This window comes from Phyllostomus hastatus, unplaced genomic scaffold (assembly GCF_019186645.2).
Source record: "Phyllostomus hastatus isolate PE091 unplaced genomic scaffold, TTU_PhHast_1.1 phas_contig_86, whole genome shotgun sequence".
In the NCBI taxonomy this organism is placed as follows: Eukaryota; Metazoa; Chordata; class Mammalia; order Chiroptera; family Phyllostomidae; genus Phyllostomus; species Phyllostomus hastatus.
Window position 1 is genome coordinate 43,917,899 of NW_025333977.1, and position 18,697 is coordinate 43,936,595.

Consider the following 18,697-nt stretch of genomic DNA (forward strand, 5'->3'; position numbering starts at 1 on the left):
CACGTTTTTTCAGTGGTTGTACCCCTCGGCATTCTCATCAACAGTGCACTAGGGATCCCTTTTCTCAGCATCCTCACCAGCACTTGTTTGTTGATTTATTGATAGTATCCATTCTGAGAGGAGTGAGGCACTATCTTATTGTAGTTTTAATTTGCATCTCTCTGATAGCTAGTGATGTTGAGCATCTTTTCATATGTCTATTGGCCATCTATATGTCCTCCTTGGAAAATTGTTTCTTCAGGTCCTTTGCCCATTTTTTATTTGGGTTGTCTTTCTTCCTTGTGGTGAATCATATGAGTTTTTTAATATATATATTGGAGATTAAACCCTTGTCCAATGCATCATTGGCAAATATGTTCTTCCACACAGATGGCTCCCTTTTCATTGTGATGATGGGTTCTTTAGCTGTACAGAAGCCATTAATATGATGTACTCCCATTTGTTTATTGTCTTTATCTCCCTTATGCTAGGAGATATATTGGCAAAAATATTACTACATGGGATGTCTGAAATTTTGCTGCCTATGTTTTCTGCTAGGACTTCCATGGTATCATGACTTATATTCAAATCATTTATCCATTTTGAGTTTATTCTGGTGTATGGTATAAGTTGATGATCTAATTTCATTTTTTTGCTTGTCCCAGTCCAGTTATCTCAACACCATTTGTTGAAGAGGTTATTTTTACTCTATTATATGCTCATGCCCCCTTTGTCAAATATTAATTAACCACAGAGACATGGGTTTATTTCTGGGCTCTCTATTCTGTTCCATTAACCAATATATCTGTTCTTATGCCAGTACCAGACTGTTTTGATTACAGTGGCCTTGTAGCATAGTTTGATATCAGGTATTGTGATCCCTCCTATTTTGTTCTTCTTCCTCAAGATTGCTGAGACTATATGGGGTCTTTTGGTTCCACATAAATTTTTGAAGTGTTTGTTCTAGATCTGTGAAATATGTTATCAGTATTTTAATGGGAATTGCATTGAATCTATAGATAGCTTTGCAGAATGGTAGTGTTGGACATTTTAAAAATATTAATTCTTCCAAACCATGAACATAGTACATGCTTCCATTTATTTGTGTCTTCTTTAATTTATTTCTCCAGAGTTTTGCAGTTTTCTGAGTATAGGTCTTTTATCTCTTTGGTTAAATTTATTCATAGATACCTTATTTTTCTTGTTGTTAGTAGTAAATGGGATTTTCCCCCTAGTTTCTCTTTCTAATACTTCATTGTTGGCGTATAAGAATGACATTAATTTCTGAATATTGATTTTGTATCCCATTACTATGTCTAATTCACTTATTAGGTTGAGCGGTTTTTTGGAGGAGCCTATAGGGTTTTCTATGTACACTATTGTGTTGTCTGTGAATAAAAACACTTTTATTTCCTCCTTTTCTATTTGGAAACCTTTTGTTTATTTTTCTTGTCTGATCACTGTGGCTAGAAGTTCCAATACCATGTTGAATAGAGATGGTGAAAGCAGACATATTTGTCTTATTTTTTATCTTAAGGGGAAAGCTTTAATTTTTGCCCACTGAGTATGATGTTATCTGTAGGTTTCTCCTCTGTGGTCTTTATTACATTTGTGTATGCTCCCACTATTTTTAGTTTGCTGAGTGTTTTTGTCATAAATGAGTGCTGGATTTTAACAAATACCTTTTCAGCATCTATTGATATGATCATGTGAATTTGGTCCTTCATTTTTTTATGTGGTGTATTACATTTATCAATTTGTGAATATTATATCAACCTTGCACCCTTGGGATGAATCCCAATTGACCATGGTGTATGACCTTCTTTATGTATTGTTGTCAATATTTTGTTAAAGATTTTAGTATCTATGTTCATCAGCAATATTGCCAGTATTTTTCTTTCTTTGTTATGCCTTTATCTGGTTTTGGAATTAAGATAATACTGGCCTCATAAAAAGAATTTGGATGTCTTCCCTCATTTTTAATCTTTTGGAATAATTTTGAGAACAGGAGTTAGTTCTTCTTTGAATGTTATTCATTATCTAGTAACATGTTATTCAGTCTCCTTGCATTTTGAGTGAGAATGTTTTTGAGTGTCTTCTTTGGGGTTGGTTTCAAGTTTCAAGTTATGATCTGAAAAGATGCTTGGCATGATTTCAAGCATCTTGAAATTTTCTTGAATTTTTTGAGACTTGCTTTGTGTCCTACCATGTTGTCTATCTTTGAAAATAATCTATGTGCATTTGAAAAGAATGTACTATATTTTGCCAAGTATAATGTACACTTTTTGTCCCAATTTTTGAGGGAAATATAGGGATACATATTAGACCTAAGTAATATTGAAATACCTTGTCTATTCTTGTGTTTTGTAATTATTTGTTAAATAAGATTTCTTATACCATAATAAGTTAAAAAAATAAATGCTAAAATGTCTTTATAATATAACAATTGTTTAAATAAAAATAAATAAAACATTTAATTAAAAATTAAAATGTATGATTTTTTTCCTGAAATTTTGGTCTGAAAACACAAGTACATGTTGTACATGGCAAAATATGGTATATTTTAATTCTTGGGTGTGAAATATCCTGTAAATAACAAGTCCATTTGGTCCAGAATGCTGTTCAATGCCACAATATCCTTGTTGATTCTTTGTTTGGAAGATCTATTTATTTTTGGACAGTGGGTGTTAAAATACCCTATGATGACTGGATTGCTGTTGATCTTGTTCTTGAAGTTATCCAATATTTTCCTTATATATTTAGGTGCTTCTATGTTGAGTGCATATATGTTTACAAGAGTTGCATCCTCTTGTTGGAACACTCCCTTAAGTATAAATAATGACTTTCTTTTTATCTTGTTATGACACTTTTTTGAAGTCCATTTTGTGTGATATAAGTATTGCTCCCCCAGCTTTCTTTTCCTGTCCATTTGCTTGGAATTTTTTTTCATTCCTTCACTTTCAGGCTATATAGGTCTGTTGTTCTGAGGTGGGTCTCTTATAGACAGAATATATGTGGGTCATGTTTTCTTATCCATTCAGCTACCCTATGTCTTTTGATTGGAGCTTTTAATCCATTTACATTTAAGGTTATTATTGATAGCTATTCACTCGTTGCTATTTTTACCCTTTGTACCCATGTTACCCACCTCTCTCTTTTTCTTCATCTTCTTAAAGCAGTCCCTTTAGCATCTCTTATGATGCTGATTTTAGTGCAGATGTACTCTTTCAGCCTTTTGGGGGGCGGGGGCTGTCTGGGAAGCACTTTATTTTACCTTCCATTTTAAAGGAGAGCCTTACTGGCAGAGTAGCCTTGGTTGCATGACTTTGCTTTTCATTACTTGGAATATGTCATACCATTCCCTTCTAGCTTATACAGTTTCTGTATAAGCTCATGGCCTTATGAGAGCTCATGGCCTTATGAGAGCTCCCTTGTATGCTGCTAACTGTTTTTTCCTTATCACCTTTAAGATTCTTTTTTTGTCTTTAAATTTGTCATTTTAATTATGATGTGTCTTGGAGTGGGCCTTTTTGGGTTCATGTAGGTTGGGACATTGTATGCTTCCTGAACTTGTATGATTTTATATTTCACCAGGTTAGGGAAGTTTTCTCTCATTACTTTCTCAAACAGGTTTTCTACCCCTTTTGGTTTTTCTTTATCTTCTGATATCCCTATGATGCAAATGTTATTGTGTTTCATGTGTCTCATATGTCCTTTAAGCTATCTTCATTTTTTTGTGTCATTTTTTATGTTGTTGTTCTGCCTGGGTGTTCTTTCCTACCTTATCTTCTAGTAAGTAAAAACAGTGCTGAATTTATTTAATTTTTACAATTAATTATCATGGGTTTTGTAATTATAAAATTTTTATATTATTTGTTTCTTTTTCTTCTCTCTCTATAGGGTTGTTTTGGTTACTAGAATTCATACAATTAAACAAATAATGATTGACAAATATATTTAAATTACATTTATAATTCTATTAGACAAATTTTCTTACAAAAAAAGGCTCTCTTTTAAAAAAATGTTCTTACCATAAAAGTATGAGTTCAAAAGCTGAAAATATTTTTTACTTCAGAAGTTTGGGAAGGAAAATAATATCCATAATAAATCATCATAAATAAGAATATGAAGAGTAGAGAGAAAATAAGGTATGCAAAAACATGTATCTATTTTGTTCTCACTAGTCAAACTTCAAAACCATAGACTTTATAAGAAAGTTTTTAAGATAATTTTTTGTGATTTTGACTCTCTGTAAGCTAAACATTTACACAAAAACCTTATTAAAGTGATTACCAATGATTGCAAAATATCAAAAAATTTAAGTGACAAATTTTGAGGTTTTCCAAAATTATAAATCCTAGTTACAAAGTTCTTTCTATATAATATATTAAGAAACAACTTCTCCCTGAATTCTATTTTGTTGTTCCCTAAGAATTTACTGATTTTATTAAGAAATTTTCTATTTTTGAAATAAGAAATTTGGAAATGAAGAAATAACCAGAAGCCTCTTTCTACTTTGACAATACAGTGCATTACTGATAATTTCAAATATTCTTACCTAACAAGACATTTCTGCATCTCCCACACTACTGATATTTAGAAATATTTATAGAATTAAAAAATCAGTATAGAAAAGGAAATTGAGTTGCACTGATAGTGAAACCAAACATGGTAAAAGCTATAAGTGATTTAAATAAATCAGATAGCATATTTTGTTTGCATTCTTCAGTTGTGGGATCAGAATTAAATGTCCACAGTATGCTGTAACAGAATTACAGAAAAATAATGGTTAACTTTCATCATTACTCTTCAGTTGAAGACGATTCTTAGTGACACATAAGGGATTTTGGAACTGCTATTTGATAGACTCAGAGAAAATGTTGAAACAATTTGGAATTTAAGATAATAAAAATATTTCTTGAGTGAAAGAAAGCCTTAATATCATATTATGTGCATAATAATATATACCTACTTAACATATATGGCTAATAATTTGTAGAGAAGGTAGTTCAAATACAAGGTTAAAGAGTATTTTTAAGTAATTCTTTGAAGTTCCAAGGACAGGTAGAAAAATTACAAAATGTGTATGTATTATGTAACTATATATAAGTATATGCACTTAACATATTTGTAGGTGAGATATGTCATATAAAATTGTGATACTATATATTTAATATATCTATGTGCCTTTATATATATATGCACACACATATGTATACATGTAGACATACACATATATGCAGGTAACACACACATATTAATGAAGGCAGTAGTTGAAAATTAGTTCAGTAAATATCTTCTTTAAGCATATCTCTGCTGTTTTAGTAATACAGATTATATTACATTAAATAGAACCCTTTGGTCTTAAGGTGTATTTTAATATTCATCTTTGCAATTATTTATTTCTACATCTCTTCTTATGTGGATTTACTTTTATATTAGATATGTTCTGTATTTTTTATTTACCACATCATGACTTCTTTCAATAGCATTCTGTACAATGAGATATCTGTAAAAATATATGTTTAATTTAATTTTTACATTAATAGATATATAGCCATGCTTCTATATCTGTATCTATCAGTTGGTGTTTTGAAGTAAAATTTGTTATTGTCAGGTAGGTGCATACTTATTTATTATAAATTTTTGATTAATTACTTGGGTAACTTGAAAAACATCTTTTTATTTATTAACTTTTTTTCTATCTCCTAAATAGAAAAATAAAACTTGTCTTAGAGTCAAGGTATATATTATCTTAGATTAGCAACTTTAAATAACAAAATATTATTCTACTACAAAGTATTATTCTACAAAGTATTATTCTACATTTATTCTACTACTACATGTATTTTCTGAATTAATTATATTTTATCTTACCTAATTCAGTCATGATATCTCCTTAGTCACATAATAGAATGCCATTTTGATTGAGCCTTAGTGACTTTTTTTGAAGTTCTAAGAACATGGAGAAATATTAGAAAGTATATATGCATAATGTAACTATATATAAACATATACAAATATACTTTTGTTTCTTTATCTTTATATTTCAAGTTGTCAAAAAACAGTTAATCATTATCACTCAGAATTATAACTAGAGTCTTCAGACATATATGTTCCCCCTTAGTACCTATTTCAGTTGTTCCCATGTCCAAAAAGAATAATCATTGACTTCTCTGGGAAACTTATAAACAAACCTACTTTTATTTACCACCATAAAATAGCTGAATTCACAACTAATTACACGATCTGTTTAGTTGTGCCAAAAACATTCATTTAGAGTGAGTCTATTTGACCTCAATGGGCACCCAGGCATTTCCCCTTGCTCTGAGTAAATGTGAGACCTAAGGCTTTAAATTCTGACAACAGAAAGTTCTCTGTTCAAAGTGAAAGTTCAAAAAAAATTTTTTTTTACTGTCTCCAAAAGAAAAAAACAGGTAAAAACATTAGGTTTTTCTTTTTTCCTTTTTTCTTTTTTTCTTCTTCTGCTTATCTTTCCAAAGCCTATTTATTAGGAAAAAAATTAAAAAATAGGTTTTGATTTCCATAGTAAGTGAATGGAATAGCCCTCATTATATTTGCAGGACCCTCAAAACTGAATGTTTTTAGTTATTTCATAAATATATAATTTAATTTATAGAGTCAAATCTTTATTTGCATTCCTATTATGATATCTTCTATAAAAAATCCTATAACTTTAATACAAAAAATAAAAGTTATTTAAACTTTTTAACTCATTCTTGTGGTCTTTTTTCTTTCAATCTAATAATTGCATGAAATGCACAATATCTAGAGAATTCTAAAAAAATATTCTGTATTCTAACATTCTTAACAAATTTCTACAGAGTGAAAATAATAACATTTGATTTAGGAATTAAAATCAAACATGACACTTATATAGTAATAAATAATAATTTCTTATGTTGATATCTGAGTCTTCATTATGAATTCCCACAAATATCTTCTTTGATCTCCACCAAATCTTGTGTGGCAAGATGATATATGAGGGGGCACCCCACAAAAACAGAATTATCTTCTGGTGTGTGGGTGCCTTGTAATACAAGCTCCCCCAGTAGGTGAAGGTTCTAAGAACCCATCTGTAGCTATCTGTGTACCAGCTGGTGGTGTTGTGAGAGGCTGTGTTTGGTTTCAGGGAATTCTTTGGTTTTTGGGGGGTTTTTTTGAAGACTCTTTCAATGATGGGTGATTTGGGAGGGCATTTGCCCACACAATATTGTGTTCAGCAGTTTTTGACCAAAAATAGCATGACCCCCGTGTTCTACTCTCCCTATTCACCTGATTTCACCTCAAGAAACTTCTTTTTTTTCTGGGATTGAGAAAGCCCTCAAAAGGAAACATTTTGCTGATGTGAATGAGGTGAAACAAAAAAACAGCCGATGCACTAAAAAGTGTCAAAATCAATGAGTTCAAAAATGATTTTGAGCAGTGGAAAAAACATTTCAATAGGTATATTGCATCAAATGGAGAGTATTTTGAAAGTGGCTGAAGTTTAAACATGTAGGAATAAGTACAAAATTTTTATAAATAAATTCTCTTTTTGGGGTTCCCCCTTATACAATTGTGCAATTTGCTAGGTAACACATCCGGCTTTCAAATCCAAGAATACTGGACTTCCTAAGGTCCTGTTCTTGTGAATACTGCAAACTCCTTCCAAGAGGTTTACCTGCTTCAAGAGAAAAAGGTTTGATTTCAAAATACATTCAAGGAAATTCTTTCAAAGCAACCCCCTTAGATTTTCATCCTGAAGGTTTGAAAACTTCAAAAACTAGCAAGAGCTTTGCTAACATAAATAAAGGTGAAAGCTTTATATTTAATCTATTCCAAAAACCTTATTCCTGTAAAGTTGTGTAGGATGTTATCTAATACACGCCCCTGCCTCCAATCAGATGATACTATGATTAGTCATCTTTCTGGTTATGGGATATATATATATATATATCCATAAGCTTAATCACATATATATATATATATATATATTGCAATATTGTATAGGCAGTAGGGATAAGAGAGATTTGCTTAATAGGCTCCAGGCTAATGGGAGTTCTGAAAACTTTTAGAAAGGAGTTGGTATGTCTAAAAGAGAATAGAAGTGGTTCTTTAATTTTTCTGTTTCATTTTCTAATGTTACCATTCAAAAGCTTAAAAAGCAAATACATATATAAATAGTGATCCTGGAGCACATCAAGCCCCATTGTCCTTTATAATCTTTATAGTAACTGAGATGGATTCTCACTAATTTGTTTATGATTACAGCCTTGGTCCCATTTGTTTACAATTCAGTTGTCTAGGTTAGATATCTGTGGTATCCTTGGTATACTATGTTTTTTATTTTTTGATTAATTTAAAATTATAACAAAATATATGTGAAAATAAACAATGAATGAATCTTGACATTCAGATCTCTGCTCTGCTGTTATATTTTCAAAAACACTCATTCTAAAGCAATATGCCCTTTCTGTCCTCAGCTCCATATAATTTTATTTGGTTCAAAACATTTATCTGACATAATACTTATACTTATTTTTAAAAAAATTTTGTATAGCATCTGTCTTCTCAACTAAACTGTAAATCTCCTATGGAACACTTTGCTCCTTTTCTTTGTTGCTGTATTATCAGCACTTAAAGTGACACTTGTTGGAGAGTGGGAATTCAGTTAAGTATGGAAGAAATGGATAAATAGAAATTTATGTAGTTCTCTTCACATCATTCGTTAACCAATCTCTTTATCAAACCAAGGTTAACCGTTTGTTGTATACCCTGCCATGATTTCTGCATTTGGATATATTTGTTGTTTTTAGTTCTTTGTTTTTTAAGGGCATAATTCTGTTACAGTAGTTACCAAGCAAGTTAGAAATTAACAAAAAGGAGGGAGGAGGGAGGGAACCAATCAGAAGCAGATTTGATTAATCCTGATTAAGCTTTACAGTCACTTTGTGGAGTCTGCCCTGCAAATAGGAGAAAGAAGAGGAAGCACTAAGCACATTATCAGTAGCCACCAAAAGGATGATTATAAAAGGGAGGAGACAAACCTGGTAAAATCTGTGAACAAGATCGGATAGGATAAGCATGCAAGCCCAAGAAAAGCCAGGAAAGAGATGGGATGGTTTGAAAGAAAGCTTGTTCTCTCCCAAGCCCAAGGAAATTTAGGGAACCTTGACAAAGGGCTCCAGTCTCTTTTCAGCAAGCCCTAAACTAAAGTGCAGCACAGATTAAGGGCAAGACAGAAATGGAGACTAAGCTAGACTCCTAGAGCATCACTTGGTGGAGTAATGGCCAGGCAGCTCTGGGCCCTGGCCCTTTTCCTGGGCTAGGTGGGGACAAGTGTGGACCCGCAGTCCTGGAAGCTGGATTCCCTCCCTCAGTGAGAATGACTAAACTACCAGGTTATTGATGCGGTATAAGGTGTGGTGTAACTCAGGGCCAGGAACTGATCTACCAGCTGATTGCCAGGGAAGTGCCTCATTGAATGTGGCAGCCTTTTCTAGGGCGTGCTAGTAAATCTTGTCACTGTTGCTTAAATTCCTCCTTTGTGACTATCGCTGACCTTCCATTCTTGGGACTGTAAGAACCTATTTCCAGATGGTGCTGGGACAAGCTGTATACTCATTTAGTTAAATATATCTACAAATCCCTTTCATATCTACTATAGTATAAACTTCCAAGGTGAAATGTTAATTTAATACATATTGAGATATTGCTATTAAAACTGTGGCATTTTATGTTTCCAAGAGCAATTTATGATAATATTTTACTACAGTACCTTCTTTAAAATTATTTGCCTGATACATGATAAATGTTATGACAACAAGTTTTAAACTTCTATTCCCTGTCAACTGGTTTCAATAAACTATTTTGTAGTTATCAGTGAATAACTGTCAAAGTTATTGATCCCACACAGAGGTTAGAACTATAACTTTGGTCCATCATCACCTACTTAAGCTCAAAAGAGATTACATAAGGTTTATTAATAAACTCTAGAAAGTTTCCATATGGCTGTCTGAGATGCAAAAATAAGTATACCCTAAAATGAATATATATTAAAATTAAGAATACTTTTTTCAAGTAAAATTAGAAGGTAAACAGGAATGACTACATGAATTTAATTATAACATGACCTGCATATGTATTTTCTTATTTGTACCAGTCAAAAAATTAGTTTCTACTTCTCAGACAGAAATATTCTTTCAACTAACATAAAATAGTTGAGAAAAAATATTAAATCCCAAACTGTTTTTAGTAGCTGATATTCATCAAAAGTGTCAAATCACAAGGTCATCTCCTGATAAGCTGTTTTAGGAAGCAGGCATGGCTAATCCCTTTTCTATTTTTTTATCTTTAAGAGAATTTTTTAAGTGATTCATCCAGATGAAAACCCTTTCCCCTACTTCAGTCAAGAGAAATTGCACTTTCATAAGATTATTGATTATATCCTACCTCCTAAATTGTGAATATTTTTCTTTTTATCATTAATCTTGCAGTTTTTCTTCATAATAGCTTTACTCACAAATGTTTTAACTATTCTTATTATCTATAGTATTTGCCAGGTGTTTCATATTTCAAATACTTTTTGACATAATTTTCAATCTTTAGTCTTATTCGTTTTCAGAATTTGTAATTTATTTCCTCTTTTTTTGGTGGGGTGGTTTCTGCTCTATCTAATGAAACAATCTTAATTAAAGGTTTTCTAGGTTGTGAAAGGTCACCTAATCTTTGTAATTCTATATTCAACACTTAGAATGTGCAGAGTAAGGTGCTGTCAGATGATAAGGTGCTGGGAGATAACATATAAGTGGCTTCTCTGCGTAAATAGACTGCTTTGGTTTTCCTTTTCTGAGTTTACTTTACCTGATTATTGTTGCAGTCTTTTTACTAATAAATATTATTTTAAAACATTTAAATGCTGTCATATTGTCCAGATATTTCTATTTTGTCTATTAGGATTATTTTTTAGAATGTTTGGAAACTACTTATAAAGTGTGAAACTGGATATTATAATTCATTCATTATAATGACTTTTTATTTCTAAGAGGATACTATATTAAAGAACTGTAGATAAGCCATATTCATATTTAAGACTTCAGATAATTGACTTAAAGGTATTAGATCATATTCAATAAATAATATATTAAAATTTATTTCTGAAAAAATGTTAATATTTATTTTCATGTTAGTCACTTTGTAATGATCATGAGAAGTTGTGATATTTACACTCTAACTCTCCAGCTCTGGATAAAATTTGTGAAACCTAATATTACAGTGTTTCTTAGTCCCTTTAAATTAGGTCTATACTTCAGTTGATTTTCAAGGGCCTACAATATCTGGTCACCACTATAGTCATTTGCTTCTCCCTCCTTCATCCTCCACACCCACTTATTCATATGATTGGATCTCTCCCTCCCTTCTCCTTCTCTGCTGTTTCTCCTGAAATACAAATTACCTAATCTCCAAGTCTTGACAGATTTTGAAGGCTCAGTTCTAACGTGGAAGTGCCAGTTTCTCATCTCTCTAATTGGCCTTCCCTACCAGACCTTCTCTACCGCTGAAAGATTGTCTAATGTTAAAATAACACTTTTTTCCTTTTTACTTGTGTCTTATTATGAATTAGAATTTAACCAGCTTTCTGTGGTTTTCTACTTCTGGAGATAATAAATTGTGGGGAAGGAAACTGGGTGGAAAGCAGATGATCAGGGTCCATGCTATCTGGCTGAATGGAAACAACCTACATCTCTGGGCCATTTAATTGTTTATGCTGCTGCTCAGTTGCTAGGCTATATACCTTAAGACTGTTTGAAAATTATCCTGGGAAAATATTACAAAAACACATGATTAGATACAATTTAATTTAGATAAACCCAGAAGCACAAACCATAATGTGGCCATTAATGGAATTTGTACTATGCAAAAAACCAACATAAGCAATATAAGAACCATTTTACTTAATTGCTTCTGGTAGTAATAGTAAATATTTGAAAACCTAAAAAATCAAAAAATGGTCAACATCAAGCACTCTTATTTTATTGCAAAATAAAAATGTAAATGATTCCTTAAATAAAGCACTTTAGCTACTTAAGAGAAGTTGAGCAAATATATCCTCATCAGACATTTATTAAATGTATAATTATGAAAAATTCTGTCCAATTATGGTGTGTGGAATGCTACATTTTCTTTACCTTCTAAAATATTACAATCAAATTACCAAAGTTGGCATACACAAAGATACTATCAAAATGTATTAAGTACAAATACTAAAGTAAAAATTAAATTAATAATTTTTCATTATATTATTTTTAAAATTAGAACTAATGTGCTTAAGACAGGGTGAGTACAAGGCAGTAACATGGAGAAAATAGAGGTAAATATATCCCCTTTCAAAGTACGCTTGCTTTGTTTTTAAAAGACAGAAAATAATTGTTCTTGCTAGAAATATGTATGTACTCTAGGGCCTGCATTTATTTAGAAATCTGTGCCCTCTGTCTTTCATTGTTAACTTTGTCATGTAGAAGCTCCTCTATCTCTCTCTCTCCTTTATCTTCCTCCTTTCCTTCCACCTGAAGTTATTTTGTATACTTTGAATTCCATGTTTCCTTAGCATTTCTTCTTGTTGTTAATGCTGCTTTGTTCATCACACACTTATGTAGACAGTTGCTATATAACTTCTATTTTGACTACTATAGAATAGGTAAATTCCTCCAAAGTTCCCTCCCTCACTTTCTAGGCCTGTTAGACTTTTTTCTGATTTGTTGTTGAGGGGCTGGGTAAAATGCATCGCTGACTTTCCTAAGAATGAGTATTCAAGGAGGTAAAATGAACTTGTATACTTAAACAAAATTTTATTAAACACCTTATAAAATGAATCATGAGGGAATAGTATCCATGTGAGTAGAATATGCTGTTCTGTTTTTTTTTGTAACTTGACTCATGAGGCATTTTTTGTTTGTCTGATATATATACATATATATATATACACATATATATTCATATTCCCCTTTTGTACTCCTCAATATATATTGTACAAGGCCCACACATCCATATGCTTCTATCATACTTACACCATAGTGATGGTTTAACTATGTGTATGCTTTTATGTATATCTAAAAATATTTTTGCACATACCTTGTTGGAATAAGGAAAGAAGACTTTTGTGATTTACCTTCAGTCAACCATTTTTATCAAGAAGACAGTTGAAACTTTTCCAACAGAGAGATTCTATTTATTAGCAACACATACTTAAATCCTACTGCAAACAAATAAGTACAGTGGTACCTTGGCACTCATTGTTAATACATTTTGGAACTCATGTTAAGTGCCAAAACAGATGAGTAATGAACAATTTTTTCCCATAATAATAATGTAATTAGGAATAATTTGTGAAAGTTCCCTAGCACTTTCACATTTTACTGGGTTACTATGAAGCAATGGGGTTCTTTTGTAATACAGAACCTTAAAACTAAACAGACATGGATCAAAAGCAATTAATTACATAAAAGTAAAATAAAATTTAACTGTACCTGTACTGGGAGGAGTCCCTGGCATAATGGGATGGTAGTGATGTAGAGAGGGGAGGGAGAGGAGAGGGGTTAATTGTTGGAAGAGGAGTTCTCTTGCAAGACAATTTCAGGCAATTTCTCAGGGGTTTCTTCTGTTTTCTATTTCTTGGCTTCATTAAACATGTTGGAAACTCAGATTTAGGGAGTTTCACTAAAACCTATCAAGTGAAACTTGTTTCTGTCTATGTTCCAAAATGTTTTAAAATTGTGATATTATCTGTTCATTAAAGAGATCTACAGCTTGGCATGATAGAGCTTTGCTGCGTGATACTTTTCCACAAAGTTTGGAACTTCAACCCATTTATCGCACATTTCTTTTATCAGTGCAGTAGATGCTTCTTCCCTCCTTTCCTCCTCATCTGAAGACATTTCCTTGGCCACTCTCTGTTGTTGTTCCTTTTGAAATTCCTGCAGCCCATGAGAGCTGAGCTCTGCTCTGTACTCCTCCACTAACTCCTGGACATCTTCATCATTGATCTCCAGGCCCATGGACTTGCCCAGAGACAAAATATGCTCTGCTATTGAGCTACCAGGATCATCCTTAAAATCTCCAAAGTCCCTTGGAGTTACAGCTTCTGGCCACAGTTTCTTTTAGGCAGAGCTCATGGTCTTGTAAGAGACTTCATGCCAGGCCTCATTTATGAGAGTAACGCAGTGAAGGATATTAAAATATCCCTCCCAGAAATCTCTGAGTATCAACTGTGTACCCAGGATTACTTCAAAACACCTCTAGAAAATAACATTTGTATAGAGGTTTTTAAATTGCAAATGGTCTGCTGGTCCATGGACTGGAGCAGAGGAGTTGTGTTAGGGGGCAAGAACTTCACGGTTAAATCCCAGTAAGTTGTACCCTGAGCCTGGAGGGTGAGCAGGAGCATCGTCCATAATTAACAAAGCCCTAAGAGGCAATTTGTTTTCCTGCAAATATTTTTTCACACTGGGGCCAAAAACTTTGTTCATTAACTTTGTAAAGAACTCCCTCATCACCCTAGCTTTAGTATTGGCCCTCCACATCACACTTAACTTGCTTTTTATCACACTCTCTCTCTTGAAAACTCATGGATTTTCACTGTGATACACTAGTAGAAGCTTAAGTTTTAACTCCCCTGTCGCATTCCCACACAACAGAGTTAGCCTGTCCTTAATCGGCTTGTGCCCTAGCAATGCCTTCTCCTCTTGAGTGAGGTAGGTTCTGTTAGACATTTTCTTCCAGAACAAACCAGTCTCATCACAGTTAAGCACTTGTTGGGGGACAAAACCTTCAGCTGTACATAATCCCTAAACTCGGTGACATAGCTTCTGGCAGCTTCTTTGCTGGCACTGGCTGCCTCTCCATGCCTCACCAAGCTAGGAATGCCAGTTCTCTTTGAAAATTTTAACAAACCATCCATGACTGGCTTTAAACATTTCAGCACTCTCACCACTTATTCCAGGCTTATCTTTTAACAGATCAGCATGCAATTGCCTAGACTTTTCACAAATTATAGCCTCAGAAATTCTGTCATCCACTATTTTTCATTGATCCAGATATGAAGCAATTTTTCAACTTCTTCCAATATTTGTGATTGTTGCTTATTCAGAGACTTGACTTCTTTAGCAACATTTCTTGCTTTAATTGCTTCCTTATTTCTCACTATTGTTGAGATTATTATTCTCATCATCTTATACATAAGAGCAATATTGATATTAGTCACACCTACGCCACTCTCATACAATGCTACAATCTTTTTTTTTGAAAACATGATTCTTTTTTAAAAATTTTATTTTAGAGGGGAAGGGAGAAAGGGGAAGAGAGAAACGTGTGTGTGGTTGCCTCTCATGCACTCCCTACTGGGGACCTGACCTAGCCTGCAACCCACGCATGTGCCCTGATTCCAACCGGGGTTGGGGAGGACCCTTTAGTTTACAAGCTGGCACTCAATCCACTGAGCCACACCAGCCAAGGCTCTTTTTTTCTTTTTTGGTCACCATTCTTACTAACTGCCTTTTAGGCTTAGTGATATCACTCTGAACATTTCGTGACCCATTGTTAACCCTTAAAATGCACAAAATTACAAGACAGTGATGATGAATATGTGGGGGTTCTCCACAGTTGGTCAGCTACTGTAACACTGACATGTCAATCTCTGTTTCCTCACAAAAGAGGGGTGATAGTGATGAGCAAGTGATGAGTGATGAAGAATTTTCTCTTGCTGAGCAGTGTCATAGCTCATATAAGTTATAGCAAGGTGCAACAAGTCCCAAGCAAGCACTGAGTGCTGAAACATTTTTTTCCTCATCAAAATGCATTAAGTACAGTGTTTGATGAGTACTGAGTAGTGACTGTATATATTATTTATTTTACTATGAATCTATTGATAAAATTTAGAGTCATTTGCTAAAGCTAATGTATATAAAACAATAGAGTTCTAATATAAAATATATTTTAAACCAATTATTAAGTAAACAAATATACTATTTTAGCTGGAATACATGATATTCAAACAGTATAACAACCTAAATACCTTAGACCCTATATCAGAAAATAATTAGAAAATATCTATGTATGTATATACATTATTTTAGTGGCAATCTTAATGTATTTTTATTAAAACCGCTTCATTTCAATTATTATATTTGGAAATATGGTTGAATCTACACAAGTTGAGATGAATCAGATGATTCCTCCAAAATTTGTGCATATTCAAGCTAAATTAAAAGATATGATTAGCTTAGATAAAAATCAATGAAATTTTAGAAAAACAAAGATTACTTGCAGTACAAACTATCTCCAATATAATTGGTTTATTTTTGTGATCACTAGTGAATTTTAAAACACCAATTTGGTAGCAAATCTTAACATCCATTTTATCTAGAGCTAAGAGATAGAATGAAATTTTCAGCTTTAAAATGAGAGAAACTTCTGGAAGAATAAAGCATTTTGATTTGTCACTGAAAATCGCTGTCATTTTAATCACTGCCATGTGACAGGTTTTGGAAGTGCATCCACGGCTTCAGTCTGATATACATGTAGATTATATGCAACATAATGAGAGACAGAGAGGCAGGATGGTGGCACTTTTTCTCTCTTCTTCCCAGTAGGTATTATACAAGACCCTACAGCTCCAACAGGGCTCATACAAGGCTCACAGCATAATAATGATTAAGTGAGGACCCTGACCTGCACATTCAGGCTTGATTTACTGCTTGAGCCAGACAACTCCTTTTAGAATGTCTAGAACAGCAGGTTGTCCAGTAATATGCATAGCGATGAATTCTATTTTTAACATCTCTGCTTCTCAGCAAGTGATAAGTATTGTATCTCTACAGATTCCCAAATGAAAGCATTGTCCTGACAAAAAAAAAAAGAAAGAGAGAAAAAAAAGGAAAAAAATCTTCGCACATTGCTTTTCTATTAACTCATAAGCAAACTAAAGTGTTAGATGTAAAATGATAGAATTTTGTTTCAAAATTTACAACTATACATTAAATTTTTATTCTTTACAACTATACATTTTATTTTTATTCTTAAAAATAAAATGCAAGCTTTGATAATAAAATGAATGATTGGCTTGTTTTTCCTGTTATGGACTACTTAAATACACAATTAAAAGAATGGAAACTCTTCAGTTGTACTGCATAAAGTTCTTTTATATTCTTAGTGGATAGTAATAGACACTACCTTTTATAATTAGTTGTCAGGACTTGTCCTTTTGGGAAATTTTCCATTATTAAACATTCCATGCTAAAAATAACCTCTTGGGCTTCATAATGGTGTTTACCAAATTGCTAATGAAAGCAGGGTCTATATACAGTAGACACACACACACACACCAATGTACAAACACATGCAAATCTCAAATGTAGAGATGAGTTTATCATACTCTGCCTTTCAGGACAAGATTCATCGTTCTGGACTAAAAAAAACTTAATTCTATGTCGATTCTTCTTTTTCCTTCATCTTCCTATGCACCCACTTTTATATGATTGATATATTAGTGATATGCAGGTGATATTGTAAAGTAGGTTTATTTAATGTACATAAATTGTGGGGTCCTTCTTCAAGATTATTTTCTCTTCTTAGCATTTACAACACAGTACTATACTTTAATAACCTATCCATTTTGTTATATGTCAGCAATAGCATCTCATATACTTCAGCATTTATGGCATGGGCACCAAACAATCACAATTAATAAGGGCAGTGAACATTAAGTGGCACACTTTATCTAGGTGCCAACTGACTGAATAACAAGTCTATTGAAAAAGACAGTATGTAATTTCAATGAAGATTTTCATATACAATTATAGAAATTTGGTTTTATATGTTGCAACTATCTTATCTCAGCTTTTAAATTATCTTCTCCATTTTGTAAAGAACCTGTTAAGGAATAGAATTTTTAATGGTTCTTAGTGGTTCCTTTATTATTTGCATTTTTATGTCTCATGTAGAAAATCTTCCCAACAATGAGGTTCTAAACACAGGACCCTTATCTTCTTTCAAAAAATTGTAATTTTTGCTTTTCACATTTAAAACTCAATCAATTATAAATTGATGTGTGTATATGGTTTGAGAGTCTGATCCCAATTATTTTTTTTGCATTCACTATAAAGTAAAAGCTCTCCTCAGTGATCTTCAATGGCAGTTCTATTATAAATTGTATCCCTTTATATGCAGTATTGTCCTGTTCTTCATGAGGGAACACCACTGATGTATCTTTGTAAGTATCATGCTTGCTGCTGTTGCTGAAGCTGCTGTTTAGTAGTAAGAACTCTATGTGGACATAAAAGTTCTCTCTATTCATAGTTTGCTTAGAATTGTGGTTTTATGCTGACTATTGAATTCCATTATATGTTTCTGTATATGTGACATGATCCCATATATATTATCTTTAATAAGAAAAAATTGACTGTTTTTCTAATGTTAAACTTTCATCTCTGAAAACTAACTCATTCCCAACTTTGCCAAAACCCCTTATATATATGAAGTCTGTTCAGAAAAAAATTGTGCATTGTTAATATAATGAGAACAGTTTGAACAACATTGATGTAACCTGGCAGCCAAGGAGAGTAGACTGGAATGTGCATGTGTGAGCAATGATGACTTTACCTAAAGCTCAGATTTGGTACCCTGTAACTTCTGGCTTTTCCCAAAACTAAAAGCACCTTTC